This window comes from Limulus polyphemus, unplaced genomic scaffold (genome assembly GCF_000517525.1).
Source record: "Limulus polyphemus unplaced genomic scaffold, Limulus_polyphemus-2.1.2 Scaffold437, whole genome shotgun sequence".
Classification (NCBI taxonomy): domain Eukaryota; kingdom Metazoa; phylum Arthropoda; class Merostomata; order Xiphosura; family Limulidae; genus Limulus; species Limulus polyphemus.
This window is the reverse complement of record NW_013666047.1, coordinates 442,479-461,623: the sequence shown is the minus strand read 5'-3', so window position 1 is coordinate 461,623 and position 19,145 is coordinate 442,479. Positions and strand designations below refer to the sequence as shown.

Here is a 19,145-nt window from a genome sequence, read left to right as displayed (position 1 = left end):
TACTCAGTAGCACTGGTTATTTCATATTTATATTACAGACTTTATGGGAGGGATACTCAGTGGCACGGATTACTTCATATTCATATTACTGACTTTAAGAGAGGGATACTATGTACCACGAATTACTTCATATTTATATTACACTAATCAGTGCTACTGAGTATCCCTCCTCTAAAGTCTTCATATTTATATTACAGACTTTATGGGAGGGATACTCAGTAGCACTGATTACTTCATATTTATATTACAGACTATAAGAGAAGGATACTATGTACCACGAATTACTTCATATTTATATTACACACTTTAGAGGAGGGATACTCAGTAGCACTGATTATTTCATATTTATATTACTGACTTTATGGTAGGGATACTCAGTGGCACTGATTACTTCGTATTTATATCACAGACTTTATGGGAGGGATACCCAGTAGCACTGATTATTTCATATTTATATTACAGACTTTATGGGATGGATACTCAGTAGCACTGATTATTTCATATTTATATTACAGACTTTATGGGAGGGATACCCAGTAGCACTGATTATTTCATATTTATATTACAGACTTTATGGGATGGATACTCAGTAGCACTGATTATTTCATATTTATATTACAGACTTTATGGGATGGATACTTTGTAGCACTGATTATTTCATAGTTATATTACAGATTGTCAGTTCAAACGTTATGTGTATCACAACCAAACAAATTAATGAAATCTTTATTCTATTATTATTTGGTCGGTTGGCGAAGAGTGAAGTTTTATTTTCTTTCACCTAAATTTCCTAAATACTATATCAAGTGTAATGTATATTTGGAATTTTTTCATTGGTAAAGCTTAAAAAACTGTATATGTTTAACACGAACGAATAGCGAGAAACATATATATAAACATGGAGAAACAGGCACGAATATATGTATGTATAAAACTGTATAAGTATGTAATAAAATGTTACATAAGTACAAATTTACCTCATTAAAGGTTTTCTTGCCCCTAACTATATTTAAGAGAAACAGTGGAACGAAATATGATACTATACTATTATTTATTCTTTCTATGGGACGAAATATATTATATTATTATTTATTTTATTCTATGGGACGAAATATGATATTATATTATTATTTATTTTATTCTATGGGACGAATTATGATATTATATTATTATTATCTATTCTTTCTATGGGACGAAATATGATATTATATTATTATTTATTTTATTCTATGGGACGAATTATGATATTATATTATTATTATCTATTCTTTCTATGGGACGAATTATGATATTATATTATTATTATCTATTCTTTCTATGGGACAAATTATGATATTATATTATTATCTATTCTTTCTATGAGACGAATTATGATATTTTAGTAAATTTATAAAATATTAAAGGAAAAAAAAGAGCTTATTAGCCCATCAATGATTTTCCTTCTGACTTCCAACTGTAACCACCCCTTACTACTCATGCATTCATTCATCTTTTCTTGAACTCATTCCAAAAGCCGACCACTCTGTTTGAAAAGTAATACTTTTTATACTGCAGACTATACATACGTTGCCAAAATTTGAATTTATGGTCTCTTGTCCTACTGTTTTTACTGCAAAACACAAAAGTGTGATGTATCTATATTATCAATACCCTTAATAATCTTAAACACCTCAATAAATTCCTTCTGACCCTTCTTCTCTCCAGAGAAAACAAGTTTACAGATTTTAGTCTCTCCTTATAGGACAATTACACCATCTAAGGTTCCATTCTAGTGGCTCTTCTTTGAACCTTCTCCAACATTTCAATGTCTTTGTTGAGGAAAGGATCCCAAACCTATACACAGTACTCTAAATGAGGCCTCACAAGTGATCTATACAGTGAAACAATAATATACCTTGTCTTGTATTCAATATTTCTATAGATGCTACCCAAAATCCTCTCAACCCTTTTGATAGCTACAATACATTGTTTAGACGACTTAAGTGATTTTTCAATCACAACACCAAGATAGTTTTCTTCAATTTCAGTATTTAATGTATTCCCATTTAAATTGTAACAATAATTTGAAATGCGAAAACCTGCATGCATCACTTTACATTTTGGATAGTTAAACATCATCTACCACGTAGTGGCCCAATGCATCAAATGATCTAAATCTTCCTGTAAGTCTGCAGTATCTTTGATACAGTTAGCTATCCCAAAATTCTTAATGTCATCTGCAAACTTCAAAATTTTGTTAAGTCCAGAGTTAATATCATTAATATAAACCACAAACATAAGAGGACCCAGCAGAGAGCCACTAGGCACACTGCTTGTAACTGTGATCCAGTCAGATCTAACTCCATTTATTACTACTCTCTGCTTTCTACTCTTCAGTCAATTTTACACCCAACAGTTTTATTTTTGTGACAAGTCTTTTGTGAGACACCTTATCAAACGCTTTCTGAAAATCAAGGTAAACCAAATCGACAGTATTTTCTTCATCAACTCTTACAGTAACATCTTCAAAACATGCACAATTTTTATCACCTCCCTTAAATATTGGACTAACATTAGTCAACTTCCAATCTTCTAATATTTTTCCACTACTCAATGACCTATAAAAAATATTAGCTAGCGTTCAGAAATAAAATCTCTAAGTTCCTTTAAAACTCTAGGATAAAAGTTGTCTGGTCCAGGGAATTTATCAATTTTTAGGTTTCCCAACTCTTTTCTTACAATTTCGCAACTTACGTCTTCTATTCAGTCGTCTCAGAATCTTCCAAAGTCAAACAACTCTATATTAGAAAGTATATTTTCACATCAAACAGCTCTTGTACTACGTGCTCTAATGAAGCCGCAATAGCGACATGTTATTATTATTATTTGGAGAGTAAACATAATATTTTCAAATATATTAAAACTTTTATTTTCTCTATAACAGAAACTGATTTTGAACAATAGCCTGTAATTTCCCACCTAGAAGGAAGGCTACAAAATACACGAAGTAGAGAGATTGTAGGTTTTCCCAACATCAATAGAAATTTAAGCCACAACTCATAATATCTTGAAGACTAGTACTTTTATTTTTCTGAAATTCATTAGACGCCGCCTGATTTTCTGTACTCCACAGACTTTCAAACTGTCCTGAAGTTAGCAAGCAACACCAAAGTTGAAGAGCACCCTCATTCACACTAATCTTAAGAACCGAGTTAAGTATTATTTAATATTGTATAACATCATCTTACAGAGGAAGGAGTAAAGACTTTTATTTAACGGTTTTGGGATCTTTATGTTATTAATGAAATACAAAATGGGCACTAATTTTAACTATTTGTAGATACATATATTCTAGAGCTATAGAGTAGTTTTCAATTTTATAAACCTACACAGTTTGTGAAGGTATTGTAAACATTTCAGTAAACGCTATTTTGTAGCCTTGCTATTTCAGAGAGAAACTTTTATATTGGGTTTTCTAAATTCTGGTATTCGTCGATGTTGAGTTTCGTGCCACTGGTAGCGATAGCTTTGTTGGTATTTAATTAAAAGTACTTTCAGTTCGCGCTATTTTTAAACCCTGCCTTTAGTTATATTAAATCGTTTATCGGGTTTACTGGAGCCTTGTAATTATAGTTGTAGAGTCGTAATGCAGTTAATCTAAAGAAACTTCTTACATCACTACTCCTCCATCTTTTTTTATTGAACTTACATATATTTCAACGTCTTGTTACAATCACGAAAGCTTGTTCGTTGATAAATTATTTAGGCAGAGTATATATGATGTAACTTTGTCTCCTGTTGTAGAGACATGTCCTGAAGACGAATGGCGGAAGACTTTCGAAACGTTGTCCTCTACACTTGTGTCTCTACAACAGGCAATTGCCGTACATTCTAAAAAATTTCATCACGAAAGCTTCAATTACATATGTCAGTTTTTCAAATAATGACTCCTAAATTCTCCAAACCAGTCTAAAAACTAAGTAAGCCGATTTTTATTTTTATTGATGATAAGTTTAAAACATTTGTTAGTCATGATGATGTAACAAAACTAAAAAAACTCAAGAAGATTATGTAACGCAACGCCTGATAGAAGATGTTAATAAGTAAATTTCTATGGACTACAAACAAGGTAGGTAGCTCGCACTTATTTACACGCGTTTGTTAAAGATGTTTATTAATAAGTAAATTTCTATGGACTACAAACAAGGTAGGTAGCTCGCACTTATTTACACGAGTTTGTTAAAGATGTTTATTTGAAAGCAAAATTCGTCATTTGTTGAATATTTAAGACAATCTTATAGCTTATGATTTCGTTCGATACAAATGCAAGAAACCATTTAAAATAACACTATTTTTAACTGAGACCGGCCTTGCTGGACGATTTCTTCTCAATCAGTTTAAGGAAAATGTCATCATAGAATTATTTTCGAAGCTTGGACTGGCATCTTTAGGGAAAATATCAAGAGTTGTTTTAAGAACTAGTTGTTTTTCAGAATTATGTGCAAAGCTACATTAGGGACAACTTTTGAACCGAAGGACTTTTAGGAAAGCAGCTGGTAAACAGCACCCATCGCCAACTCTTGAGTCTGATTAAATAGTAGGATCTGACCTCTGCTCTTTAAACCTACTCCAGCCTACAAAATACGAAGTGTGGTTTTTTAGCAACGGGATATGAACCATGAATTCTTGGGTTTTCAATCTAAGCACATTAACCACTAGGCCATGCCAAATCTATTTTAAAACTGTTTATTCGTTATTGCTAAGCTGGTAACGTATTCAAAGTACCTTATCTCTAACTCTAAACCAATGGATAGCGAACCAGATTTGACTTCTTTCTAACATTATCAAAATTACATTTCTAAAAAGCTGGACATTCTCAAAAATACTGCAGATTATATAATGTGTGTGTTCACCGAGGTTGTTGTTTGAAAAGGATCTAAGCCAAGTTGAAAGTTGAAAACGATCATAGTTTTTCTTATTATTTGTCACATAATGTACAATCAAGACGTTAATCTCAAGAATAACACTTCTTTCCTAGAACAGCAGCTTTAAATAACTTAAATAGCATAGTGCAAGTGTAATATGTCTCCAGCACACCCTATAAGCTATCAAAAATGCAGCTTATCTCCAACAGCTTTTACATGTGTTATAGACACATTAGACTATCAGCTGCTTCATATCCAACCACAGGAGTGACTTTAATGACAAAACCCTTTAAACCTATGATCAAAACATCTTCTAAACATCGGTCAAAGCACATTATCTTTAAGTTTATAGTTTTGAAACTCCAACCTAGATGCTTTTCATGTGAATTAGTGAGAGAAAATTTACTAAAATAAGATAACATGACAAAGGGGAGAGCTATACTACACTGTTTAGCGTGTATACTTTAAACTTGGTATCAGAACAAACAACCCAAACTATGTCTTATTTAAAAGCACCAGCTGATAGAGTGACACATGACGTGGTGTTATCATCATAGGGTATTCTTCAGTATATTATTGACCCATGTTAGATGCTCAGTCTATTAAGAGTAGATGATAAAGTAAATGCACTCGAAGGACTATGAACTAAAAAGCTATCATTTCTCCAGCAAAAACATGGTAAAATTAAGGCAACTTTTCTTCTATTCAGATAATCAAAAGAAATGTATTTCCCCGATTTATTCCGCAGTTATTCTTTCAGATTTTTAATTTCCGTTTCGTTTCTATTTATTCATTTTGAACTACATTTTCAACTTTGTTCTCAGTTGTTTCAGAAATCTTTTAATTACTTCCTGACATTTCACTTTGTGCTACAATGACTCATCTACCAGTAACTGTGTATTTTAATTCGTGAAGGATTTGCTTTGTGATTCGTAGCACATCTTAAAAGGTAGGTTTTATAAAACTGGTACACATCTTAAAAGGTAGGTCTTATAATACTGGTAACAGTCAAGCTATACCGATGTAAGGTTTGGAACTTATCTTAAAATTAGATAATGCCTTCATCGCAAAAAATGCTTTAGTTACTAGAATCTACTAGAGTACTGTGTAATTGCTTATATCTATAGGTAAACATTTGTATCCTTTTTACTTTTGTTGCAGGCTCACTGAGACCAGCTTCCAATGGATATACATTGAATAGAAAACACAGATTCAGTAAGTTAATTATGTTTTTACTGTTTCTGGAAGGAAGTCAGTCACCTTGCAAATGTTCATCTGGAGAGTGAATGAAGTAATGACGTGTAATTTAGAATGTCTCGAGCAAATGTTTCTGGACCATATTTTTAACGTAATGTGGCTATAAGTTATCAATGCGCACATGAGAGAGAGTGTCCCGAAAGAAAGAATCCATAATACCAAGAATATTGTTCAAATCAAACGAGACGATTTTTAGATTTATAAACTAATACGAACATAATTTTAATGAAATTATCTTAACTGTCATTATTTATTCAGTTTCAAGGCGATCGTGAAAAATCCAAAAGTGTTTATTTTAAACAGAAGCGTTGTAATATACTGTACTAAACAGAAACGTTGTAATATATTGTACTACATCACCATGAACTACATTTATTAGCTGTATCCCATTACCTATTTGCTTGCCATTATTATAGCAGGAAATAAGTACTTTCGACCATATTAGCAGCTTAATGTGTAACGAAAGTTTCCTTTCATTTATCGTCAAAGCATGGCAATTATTTCTGATTTTGAAAAGTAATTAGATGAGATTTCTGTTACAAGAGCAAAATAATTCATTTAATTTATCAAATCATAATACATATTTTCAGGAGTATCTTTTGTGGCAAAGCTTTTCTTTTTTATATAAAATATGAGTTGCTGGTTAATGACTACTTTTTAGCAGTATAAATGGAAAAGCTTCACACATTTCTCACACATAAGCTGGATTGCCAATTTTGATTGTACACAGATATAAGTTTATGTAACAAACAATGGGACCATTTATCAACTATCAAACAACAGTATCAATTATCTACTATCAAACAATGCTGTCAGTTATATACTATCAAACAATGCTGTAGGTTATATACTATCAAACAATGCTGTAGGTTATATACTATCAAACAATGCTATCAGTTATCAACTATCAAACAATGATATCAGTTATCTACTATCAAAGAAGGATATCAGTTATCTACTATTAAACAATAATGTCAGTTTATACTATCAAACAAAGATATCAGTTATCAACTATCAAACGATAATGTCAGTTATATACTATCAAACAATGCTATCAGTTATCAACTATCAAACAATGCTATCAGTTATCAACTATCAAACAATGCTATCAGTTATATACTATCAAACAATGCTGTCAGTTATCAACTATCAAACAATGCTATCAATTATCACCTATCAAACAATGCTATCAATTATCAACTATCAAACAATGCTATCAATTATCAACTATCAAACAATGCTATCAGTTATCAACTATCAAACAATGATATCAGTTATCTACTATCAAACAAGGATATCAGTTATCTACTATTAAACAGTAATGTCAGTTTATACTATCAAACAAGGATATCAGTTATCAACTATCAAACAATAATGTCAGTTATATACTATCAAACAATGTTATCAGTTATTAACTATCAAACAATGCTATACATTTTTTACTACATTGATAAAATGATTTTGTCAATTCAAATGACAAAAAACTTCACCATCATTAAAATTAAATTCTGGGTTGCTAAATATAACGATAATTAAACAAATAAATCACAAAACAGTAATCATGGGGAGAAACTACAGCAAGAAAACACAACAAAAAGTTAAAAATCAGTAATACGAACATATTAAAAAATGTATAATTTAAATGAAGACTGCATGTTGTTCAGTGTTGGAGAGTGCTGTTTGATGTGGAGGGTTTCTTTAATCAATAATTCCAGATCAGTATTAGACTTGCAGAGGATAGAAAAATTTGATAGTATAGGTTGATGTCCTGTTTCTTCACTATATTGGCGTATAGAGGAAACACAGGGGTTACTCAATTTTTTTTGCGTTTTGATGGAAATTCCCATATGTTCATAGGCTCTGACTTTTAAATGGCGTTTGGTTTTGCCAATATAGGAGGCCTTACAGTCTCCACACGTGTAAAGATAGACGAGCCAGGAACAATAAAGAATGGGGAGGAGATCTTTAGTAGGGAAAAATGTTTGTATGCATGATGTGGATTTAAAAACTAATCTTAAATCCACTTGAGGGTAGTAACGATCAAGTATGCATTTAAGTTGATTTTTTAAATTTAAGCTTTGTTTGCCAGTATAGGGAAGACACGAGTATATAGTAAGTTTGAGTACAGTTGGTATCTTAATTAGGTTTGTGAGTTTCTTTGTTTGGAAGGTGTTGGTAATGTTTTCTAATAAGTGTTGTGGATAGCAGTTACGTTTCAGAATATCATGTGAGAACGAAATGTCAGAGTGTAGATTAAGATTAAGGATATCAACCTATACTATGAAATTTCTCTATCCTCTGCAAGTTTAATATTGATCTGGAATTATTGATTAAAGAAACCCTCCACATCAAACAGCACTCTACAACACTGAACAACATGCAGTCTTCATTTAAATTATACATTTTTAATGTGTTCGTATTACTGATTTTACCTTTTTTGTTGTGCTTTCTTGCTGTAGTTTCTCCCCATGATTACTGTTTTGCGTCTTACTTGTTTAATTATCGTTATATTTAGAAATTTTGGATCGTTCTTGTGTTGAGAATGAGGAGTAAATACAATTAATATTATAAAACTAGAAGATATAACTGGCATTAAATAATTCTTAGATATTTTATGACCCTTGTGATCTTTAACTTCAACGTTATGCTCACAACTTTATTTGTTTGTTGTTAAGCGCAAAGCTACACAATGGGCTACCTGTGCTTTGCCCATCACGGAAATATAAAGCCCATGCTTTAGCGGTGTCAGTCCTCAGACGTATCACTGAGCCACGGGTGAAGGTGGTGGTGTGGGGGTTGGGAGCATGCTTATAAGAGTTTGTTTATGACCCATCTTTTATGTAAATAAAAGACTTAAAATATTTTCTTTCGTAAATAAAATCTTAAAAATATAGATATCTAACTTTATCAAAAACCTTCTTTTGATAAAAGATACCAAATAAACAATTAATTAAAGTATTTTCAAAACAATTTCTGTCGATTCACAATACAGGTATTTGTAAGATCTCATGAGATACAAAACCCTAGAATAATGGGACTTGTAACATCTCATGAAACAGAAGAACCAAAATACGAGGAAACATGTAAGATATCATGAGATACAAAACCCTAGAATAATGGGACTTGTAACATCTCATGAAACAGAAGAACCAAAATACGAGGAAACATGTAAGATATCATGAGATACAAAACCCTAGAATACGGGAACTTGTGAGGTATCATGAGACACAAAACAATAAAATGTGTGGACTTGTAAGATGTGATGAGATACAAAACCCTAGAATAAGGGGGACGTGTAAGATCTCATGGGATATAAAATGCCACAATTCGGGGGGTAAGATCTCAGGGGATATAAAACCCCAAAAACGGGGACATGAATGATGTCATAGGATATAAACCCCACAAACGGGGACATGATTGATCTCATGAAACGATTAGGTTTAGCTGTTATTAAGCACAAAGCTACACACCATGGGCTGTCTGTGCCCTGTTCACCACGGGTATCGAATCACGAAGTTTAGCGTCGTAACTCATGGAACACTCCAAAACAGAGACATGAAAGAGATATTGAAACAGAAGTCTCAATGATACGGGAACAGAATAATTCCAAAACACAGTGACATGAAAGATTTCAATAGTCTATAAGACCCCAGAAAGTGTCAGCTTCGTTCTGTTAGTCGAAATTAATGAATTCAATCTTTTAAGTATAAGTTTATGTATACATATATATTTATGCATATGTCTAAGACATCAAAAACACGATGATTTCAGGCTAAGCATAAGTTCTCTATTTAAAATGTCCCTAGCTTCACTCCTACAAACAAAGTATCCCATGACCATTATCTTTTTTGTTATTTTGACGATCGAGTTATTGTTTGGATTTTCGGATTGTATATATTTTTTATATGTATTAAATTAGTACAAATTATTCTTTTGGACTCAGAACTGTTTGTTTTTAATCAAGCATAAAGCTACACAATAGGCTATTTGTGATCTGCCCACCACGGGTATCGAAACCCGGTTTCTAGCGTTGTAAGTCCGCAGACATACCACTGTACCACTGGGGGGCTTGTACATAGAAAGAGAATATGATTCTTTTTTTTTGGAAACAAACACAAATTATTATAATAAATTATATATCGATAGAAACGAATTTTAACATATTTAAAAAAATCTAAAGTTACAGACTTTACTTATGTTCGTATATATTATGGATTGCTCCCAAATTTATTACACAGCAACAAACATAAAATTGTGGTACAGAATATTTTGTTATGGTTTATAAAGTATGTAATATGTAGATGTGTGTGTGCAAGATAGGTGAGATATCGCTTCACAACTTAAATTAAGTAATAATAACTTTCAAATTTGTAGGCTTTAAAACGTTTTTTCAAAAATCTTGTCTACGCAATCTTTAGTTTTCAAAAGAAGCACAGAATGTTTTTAATCCAAATTCATTTACTAATTTATCTTAGACATACAAAGGTAGTTGCTAATTGAATACGTTTCAACGATTGTAACCTAAACAAAAGAGTGAAGCCTTCAAATATGGTTTTCGTTCTTAGTTACTTAAAAAAAAAATAACTTTAAACTAAAAGCGACGGCGAAGCTGTTAAAGAGAAAAAAAAAATCTAATGCCAGGAGGTTTCAAGGTGAATTTGAGAAAGGCTATACGAATCCTCCCCCCCCCCCAAACAAAAAATCAGACAAAACTGTATATATAACCAAGATCTTGCAGACATAATTTAAATGCATTTCGGAATCAAGTGGGAAAAAATTCTTGGGGCAATATAGTTGATATATTCTAATGATAGAAGGGGTCAGTCTATTAACTTAACTGTCTCAATATCCCTTAAATTATGTTAATATACCACCCATATAAAGAAGAATACATAAAATAGATACATTTATTGGCCATTCTAACTTATCAAACATTGTAATAATTAAGCACTGGTGGAAAAAAAAGGGGCGCTTCCTAACGTAGCACCGTGATATTTCCCCTGAGGTAGTAAAAGTGCTCGTTGCATTCTATGTAAACTGTGATCTTCGGTAACGATAAATAAAACTTACTTTACAAAAAATGTATTGGAAAAATGATTAATAAGTCTAAATTGAAAATATTAAATCCATTTAAATGAGATTATATTCATGTTTTTGTATATTATTTGAAAATACTTTGTTCAAAACCCTTCTAGTATAGATGGTATTCATATAATTTAAATATTAATGCTTCTTTTAATTAATATGCATTTTTATCTTTTTTTTTATTATTCCTATAAGCTCCCAGTGGAGCATAGGGCCGCAACAACACCTCGCCAACGGAAGGTGTTGTTGCAGTTACTTGTAGCAGGTTGGTTTTTACAGGGTGGAGTTGCTAGCCCCGCGCCCAACCCTCCCCCTTTCTCATCCTGGACTTGGGACCAGGCAAAGGCGGAGGTTGGCATGTTTGGTGTGACGGGGATTCGAACCTGCGACCCTCAGATTACGGGTCGAGCGCCCTAACCACCTGGCCATGCCGGGCTTTTTTTTTTTATCTTAGACTAGGCGAAATAGATGTTTATTACTATACTTTAATTTGCCTGAAAACAAGAAAAGATGAAACCGCATATTCAAATCAAACCTAATATTTTGTTTTATTAAGTACAAAACAAAAAGAAGTAAAAACTTGAATTGTTACAATATTCTAAAGGCAGCTTGCTTGGTGTAATTACGTTCTACATAACACTTAAGACATAGTCTAAATAATAATCTCTATAATTAAGTTACGACCATTAATAACGTGATCTACTGGGTTTGTCTTACTTTAACAGTGAACATTACACACAAATTGATATTTTTAATATAGACCTGTTTCTTGAGAGTTTGTCTCTATTTGTCACATTTTAGAATCGTCTTTGTGTATTATCTGGTGAATAGAGTGCTCGACCCTCAATCTGCCGGTCGCGGGTTCGAATCCATGTCATCGAACATGCTCGTCCGTTCAGTCGTTGGGGCGTTATTATGTGAGATCCATTCCACTATTCTTTAGTAAAAGTTTATCCAAAAACTAACGGTGAGTGTTGTTGACTAGCTGCCTTCCCTTTAGTCTTTAACTGCTAAATTAGGAACGCCTAGCGCAGATAGCGATCGAGTAGCTTTAGTTTATTACTGCTAAGTTAGGGACGCCTAACGCAGATAACCCTCGAGTAGCTTTAGTTTATTACTGCTAAATTAGGGACGGTTAGCGCAGATAACCCTCGAGTAGCTTTAGTTTATTACTGCTAAATTAGGGACGGCTAGCGAAGATAACGCTCGAGTAGCTTTAGTTTATTACTGCTAAATTAGGGACGGTTAGCGCAGATAACCCTCGAGTAGATTTAGTTTATTACTGCTAAACTAGGGACAGTTAGCGCAGATAACCCTCGAGTAGCTTTAGTTTATTACTGCTAAATTAGGGACGGCTAGCGAAGATAACCCTCGAATAGCTTTAGTTTATTACTGCTAAATTAGGGACGGCTAGCGCAGATAACCCTCGAATAGCTTTGCGCGAAATTCATAACAAACTATATAGTATCGACTCAAACAAACAAGTTCGATCTAACCCTAAACAAACAAGTTCGATCTAACCCTAAACAAATGTTCCATAGGACAACGTGAATCACTGAAAGCTCTATCAATGGCTTAGTAGTAGATATATAGTTCTACAATTGTTCCAGGAATGGAATAGTATATCATTTGTGGTCTTTAAAGGAATCGCGGGAACATTCCTAAATAGAAAAAAGTACTGAAATATTCGAATTTCCATTAAATAAATTCAAATAATACGTCTGCAATAAATAAAAGCAAAACGAAATGAAGAAACAAAAGACAAGGTTTCACAGAGGAGAGAAACGATGATCAAGTTTGTAATAGTTGCTAGAAGACAAGAGGTAGAGTTGCTCCTATTGTTAATAGCAATAAAAATTGGTAATCTTAACCAGCACGCAAAATTTCAGCGTATTGTTATCATGAAAAAGAAAACGCGAAAACGAAAACTAATTACTCAGGTCTGATGAAAATTTTAATGAAAGAAGAAAACTAACTCATTTTTCAAGATATAGTCAATCAAAAGACCCAGCTCTTTGTTATTTTCAACACAATTAAATAAATAAATAAATAACTTGCGGATTAATGAGATTTAAACATCCAGAACGTAGTAGCAAATTTGCTTTGAAAAACAGAACATTGCTTTAAAATCCCTTGTATTACAGACATTAAATGGGTCTACAGACCAACGGGTTATAGGCCAGGTCAAGTTCAACGTCATGCCTCCTGATAAACAAAGAAAAGTACATCAATGATGCCGTATTGTTTCTTTCTTTAGTCTTCGCCATAAAAATCCTGAATTTAAGGGTTCCACTTGAATTATGCTGTGTAATAAACTAGTTAGATTATAAGAAAATGTAGCATGAACTGAATGAAGGTATAAACAATTGAAATTAATTTCAATTACTAACCTACAGTGTCGGCCTCTTGAGTGAAAACGGAAACGTGTTGTTCTTCTTTCAGTTTCTCAACTAGACTATTTGATGAGATGGTTTAGCGGTTTACATTTAGCTTTAACGGCCTTATATGAAACAAAAGAAAACAATAACACCGTGATTGATTACGGTGATGGACTCTTGTGTTGACAAGTACGTTAATGATGAGTAATAAGTGTGAGCGTATTTTATTGAAAAGCCACATCGCACTATATGCTGTGTCCACCGAGAGGAATCGATTTTAAAGTCGTAAATCCATAGACTTACCGCTGTCCCACCGGGGGGTGGGGACTGAGGAATATGAATAACACTTTATTTTTGGGTTATTGTGTAACAAATAACGAGATTGTTTTTGTCGAAATACAATTTTAATTTAAGAAAGTACATGTTTGAAGAAAGTACAAAATTAAAGTTAGAAAAGAAATCGCTAAAGGTCTTACGTCTTGTGATGAAACTGTGAATAGAACCTCTAAGATAAAAAGAACCACCTCGTCTTCCACTTCTTCTCCTGAATATGAAATCATTCACAATTTATAGAAGAATGAAAAGTTTGGACAAAAATACTCAAACTTTTTACAAAAGGTAGAAATTCGTTTTTGGCATCGCGTTTAGTATAGAAATAACTTAAGCGTGGTTGTAAGTTGCCTCTAGATGAGAAGAAATTTGTATTATCGCTTTGTTTGGCAAATTTATGTTTTAATATGTAGCTCGGTTTTGCAGATTGTATTTCTTTATCTTTTAATATCTATTTTTTTTCTTTTAAAACTTGTATATCTATTTTAAATATATATCTCTTTATCTTTTAAAACTTGTATATCTATTTTAAATATATATTTCTTTATCTTTTAATATGTATCTCTTTATCTTTTAAAACTTGTATATCTATTTTAAATATATATATATCTTTATCTTTTAATATGTATATCTTTGTTTTTAATATGTATCTCTTTGTTTTGCAGTTTGTATTTCTTATCTATTTTTTAATATTTATCTCTTTGTTTTACGCAAATAGATAAAATGAGTAAAATGATAATAAACGTGCTTTTTGGTAGGTTCACAGAAGATGGAACTTTACGTATTACATGCACCGAGCAAGTAGCAAATCGAAATAAAAATAATCCATAGTTTTCTTTTTAAAAACACAACCTCTAATAGAACACAATATATGTTCATATGAATAGAATACGTGTTTTAATTATTCAAGAAACAATACAGTAATCAAAATAATACCAAACATGCATTCGTGATTCAAGTAAAATACAAAAAAAAAGTAAAAATTTAGATTTAGAACTAAGACTAGTTTTAGGGGCGTGTTTGTGATGATATTAAAAGGATAAAAATACATTTGCTTCGGGGTACCATCTTTTTTATAAAAAATAATTGGAAGTGAACTAGAAAGAAGAATTTAAATACATTCTCACTTGATGTTAATTAGTATTGTATAATGAAAGCATTAAAAATTTTACAAAAATACACAAGAACCAGCTTCAAGGTATTTTCTTAAACAGTGTTATTCTTGTCGATTTCGTATCTTATGACACAATTTTTTTTAGATTATTTTAGGCAACATCACACGCAAAAGAACTCTCTCTTACATCTTTCTTTTTAACTGCTTGCTTATTGGATAACTACTCGTGACGTATTGCAGTTGGCGCTGTGTAAGTGGATAGTACTCCTCTAGCATGTGGGCAGTGTTCATACAAAATATCTTTGCTAAACTATATAAATACAACAGCTTCAACTTTAAAACCCATCTTCTTCCTTTGCCACTCAGCAAGACAGAACGTCAGAGTTAACCCTTTCTTCGAAATATTTAGTTAAATAACACCAACCTTCAAGCTAAAGGGGAAAAAACGCCAGACTAAAAAAGTTGAGAGTTGAAAACTAAACTTAACAGCTGACCGTTAAAAGCAGAGTGTTCTCCTGTAAGTAGAGATCGTTGTTTACCAATCTATTGTAATTTTGGAGATATTTAATTTTCTATTTCTTTATTAAAGCTTAGTTCTTTTTATATAGATCAGTGAAAAAAGTGTCTAGGTTTTATGACATTTCCTATGTTACAAAGGCAAAAATGACACGTTCGATTTCCTCAGACATTCAATACACTGCATTCCTTCATTGTTATTCATCTCGGTTGATTTAATGTGAGCAATCATTAGAGTTGATTTTACTGAATGCTGAAGCACAATAACCGCTTTTTCTGGGAGCTAGCGAGATATTGAAAATTAGTATCATAAGGAAGTGGATGCGGACTGGACCATAGAATTCTACCGGGGAAAAAAACTAGAGGGAGCTCACAACTTTGTCATAAAATTAACAAAAATACACACTTAAGAAGTATATCTATTCTAATGTTAAAACTCTAGTCGCACATAGTTTGCACGATCAGTAATTTTGAAAACACAGAGGAATCTTTCACAAGATAGGAGATAAATTCGATGACGAGGAACCCCAATAATGGTTGGAGACGGCTTTAATGGGTAATGAAGAAAAACTTTAATATAAGTTTAACATAACAGCAAATGTACAATGTTTCGACAAGGTTTTGTCATCATCAGGTAGGAGAAAAAGTCTTCAAGAAAAATTATTTTCAAAAAGATCCTTTTCGCTACACGTCACTATTAACACGCATACTAATTTAAATGTTAATATGATGGACATAGACAAATACTTATTTCTCTATTGTGCTAACAGAGGGCATTAACCTATTTTTTACGTAGTTTTCTAAGGGTTCTGTTTGCTTGTTTGGAATTAAGCACAAAACTACACAATGAGCTATCTGTGCTCTGCCCATCACGGGTATCGAAACCCGGTTTCTAGCGTTGTAAGTCCGCAGACATACCGCTGTGCCACTGGGGGGGGGCTTTTCTAAGGGAGGCCCACCGAGATTTTTCCGAGTGTTTCGGTTAGGCAGTCCACGTTTGTAAGGCAATTTGTTCTGAAAGTTTCGGTTTTAAGGAAATAAATCCTGTAGTTTCATTAATGTAAGTATATTATTATTATATATATATATATATATATATATATATAACTAAAACTCCACTTGTGTTATTGTTTTTCAAAACATAGTTATTAACTATGTTTGACAAATTGACAATACAAATTTAGAAAAATACCATATATATATATATATGTATACACATTTGAGTTGGTACAAAAATATTCAAGTCATATACGCATATAAGCATCATCAACGAAAAATAATGGACGGTTCTTGTTTTTGATTTCACTATAAAGTAAGTTTTTAACGGTTTAAATGTTATCAGATCTGATTACTTTCGATTAAATTTTTATGATGTAGCTGAAAGTCAGGATGTTGCATAATGATGAATACCTACAAAAACAGTCACACGTAATGTCTATATGTCACTAAACCTATAGCAGGACCTCAGTCACACGTGGAGTCCGTATGTCACTAAACCTATTGCAGGACTGGCAATGTGTAGTACAGTTTATAACTCATCTTAATCTTGTTAATCATGATTGTTCTATATTTCCAGCCCACAAATAGTCAGCTTTTATTGTCCTTTTTTTTCCTGTTTATTATTCTTTTTAGAATATTTTGAATAAGAAAAATAATAAACATCTAGTGTATAGTTTTCTGTTAATTCTTCTGTTTAGAATGTAATGAATGAGGACAAAATTAATAGCTAATGTACTTCTAATATAACTTTAATGAGGTGAGTCTACTAAAGGTGGTATTAAATAATCAGGATATCTACTGATTGCCATATAACGTTAATAAGGTAGTCTACTACTGATGATGTAACATAATCAGGATATCTACTGATTGTCGTATGATGTTAATAAGGTGAGTCTACAATACACGAATCTCCTACAAGTTTTGCTGGCAAAAAAGGTCATTTAGGTAATTTAAACAAATATTTAAGGCATTTTGAAGTTTTACTGTAATTTGAGAATAATGCCTCCAAATTAATTTAAAAGTAAATGTATAAAGTTAGATTATCCATATTATTTGAAGATAATTTAAGCTTTTGATTACTTAACTCTCACATGTTTTTAAGTTAGGCTGCACGAAAGTTCTAAAGATATTTTGGCAGATATCTTCCCACTTCTTCAGGTTATGAACAAGACACATTTACCATTCCACTTCTTCAGGTTATGAACAAGACACATTTACCATTCCATTTCTTCAGGTTATGAACAAGACACATTTATCTTCTCACTTCATCAGGTTATGAACAAGACACATTTACCATTCCATTTCTTCAGGTTATGAACATGACACATTTATCTTCTCACCTCATCAAGTTATGAACAAGACACATTTACCATTCCACTTCTTCAGGTTATGAACAAGACACATTTATATGTTATATGATTATTCTTCAATTGAAAGGTAAAGGAGTTTTGGATAAATATATAGCTAGCGGAAATTTGCCAGTTAGAGCTAAAAAACGGAGATTCTAGATAAAGAAGGGTGTGTGTATGTGTGTGTATGTATGTGAGACAGTAGATGATCTGAACCATGGAAGGTGTATGTGTGTGTGTGTATGTATGTGAGACAGTAGATGATCTGGACCATGGAAGGTGTGTGTGTGTGTATGTATATGAGACGGTAGAGGTTGTGGACCATGGAATGTGTGTGTGTGTATGTATGTGAAACGGTAGAGGTTCTGGACCATGGAAGGTGTGTGTGTGTATGTATGTGAGACGGTAGAGGTTCTGGACCATGGAAGGTGTGTGTGTGTGTGTATGTGAGACGGTAGAGGTATTCCAATTTGTGAATGTAATTATTTCTTCACACCAAAAGTTCTGTTGCGGTCTAAATCTACTGAAAAAAAAGAAGTGAGAATATTCATTGTAACTGTAAAATTTTAAACTACTAATTAAAACAATATACAAAATAAGGTCTTTACCGAATGATAGCAGATGAAGCAAGTGGATTCGGATTTTACAGGCTAAATAGATATTTACCAGTTAGCATTTATCAAACACATAATATCTGATTACCTTGGTATACAAATCTAGATTGAGAAGTTTGTCTATGACGTATATAAACATTAGAGTCAAATATCTTGAAAACTTTATAGAATACTATCTTAGACGTATTCAAAAATAACTTTGTTACAAATTAAATCAAATAATTAGAAAGCCGTATTCAAAGTTGCATTTCTTGAAAAAAAGTTAAAACATTTTATAGACAAAACAGCAATAGTTGGTCTCAGACATGAAATAATTTATTGCTTAACATAAAGTTAATTACAAAATACATGATTCGGTTTAACATCGTCTAATTTTCAAGAAAAAATACATTAAAGATTCTCTTGCTAATCTATTCATTCTAAAGTTAACAATATAAAATAATTACAAACAATTCTATGATCAATTAACAAAAAAAGATAATTAGAAAATTTTCTATGACCATTTAACAAACTAAAGACAAGAAGAAACACTTCTAAGATAAGTTAAGTTTGTTTTGTTTTTGAATTTGGCGCAAAGCTACACGAGAGCTATCTGCGCT

At 32.2% G+C, this 19,145-nt stretch overlaps 1 protein-coding gene across 2 annotated transcripts in view; it reads left to right on the top strand.

Annotated features, from left to right (window-relative positions):
• The first annotated feature begins 15,435 nt into the window (after positions 1 to 15,435).
• Positions 15,436 to 19,145, top strand: part of LOC111085511 — a 17,355-nt gene continuing 13,645 nt past the window's right edge. For both annotated transcript variants that reach the window (XM_022384420.1, XM_022384419.1), the window contains exon 1: positions 15,436 to 15,585. The gene's annotated coding sequence lies outside the window, so the exon portion shown is untranslated. The remainder of the gene's footprint in view (positions 15,586 to 19,145) is intronic.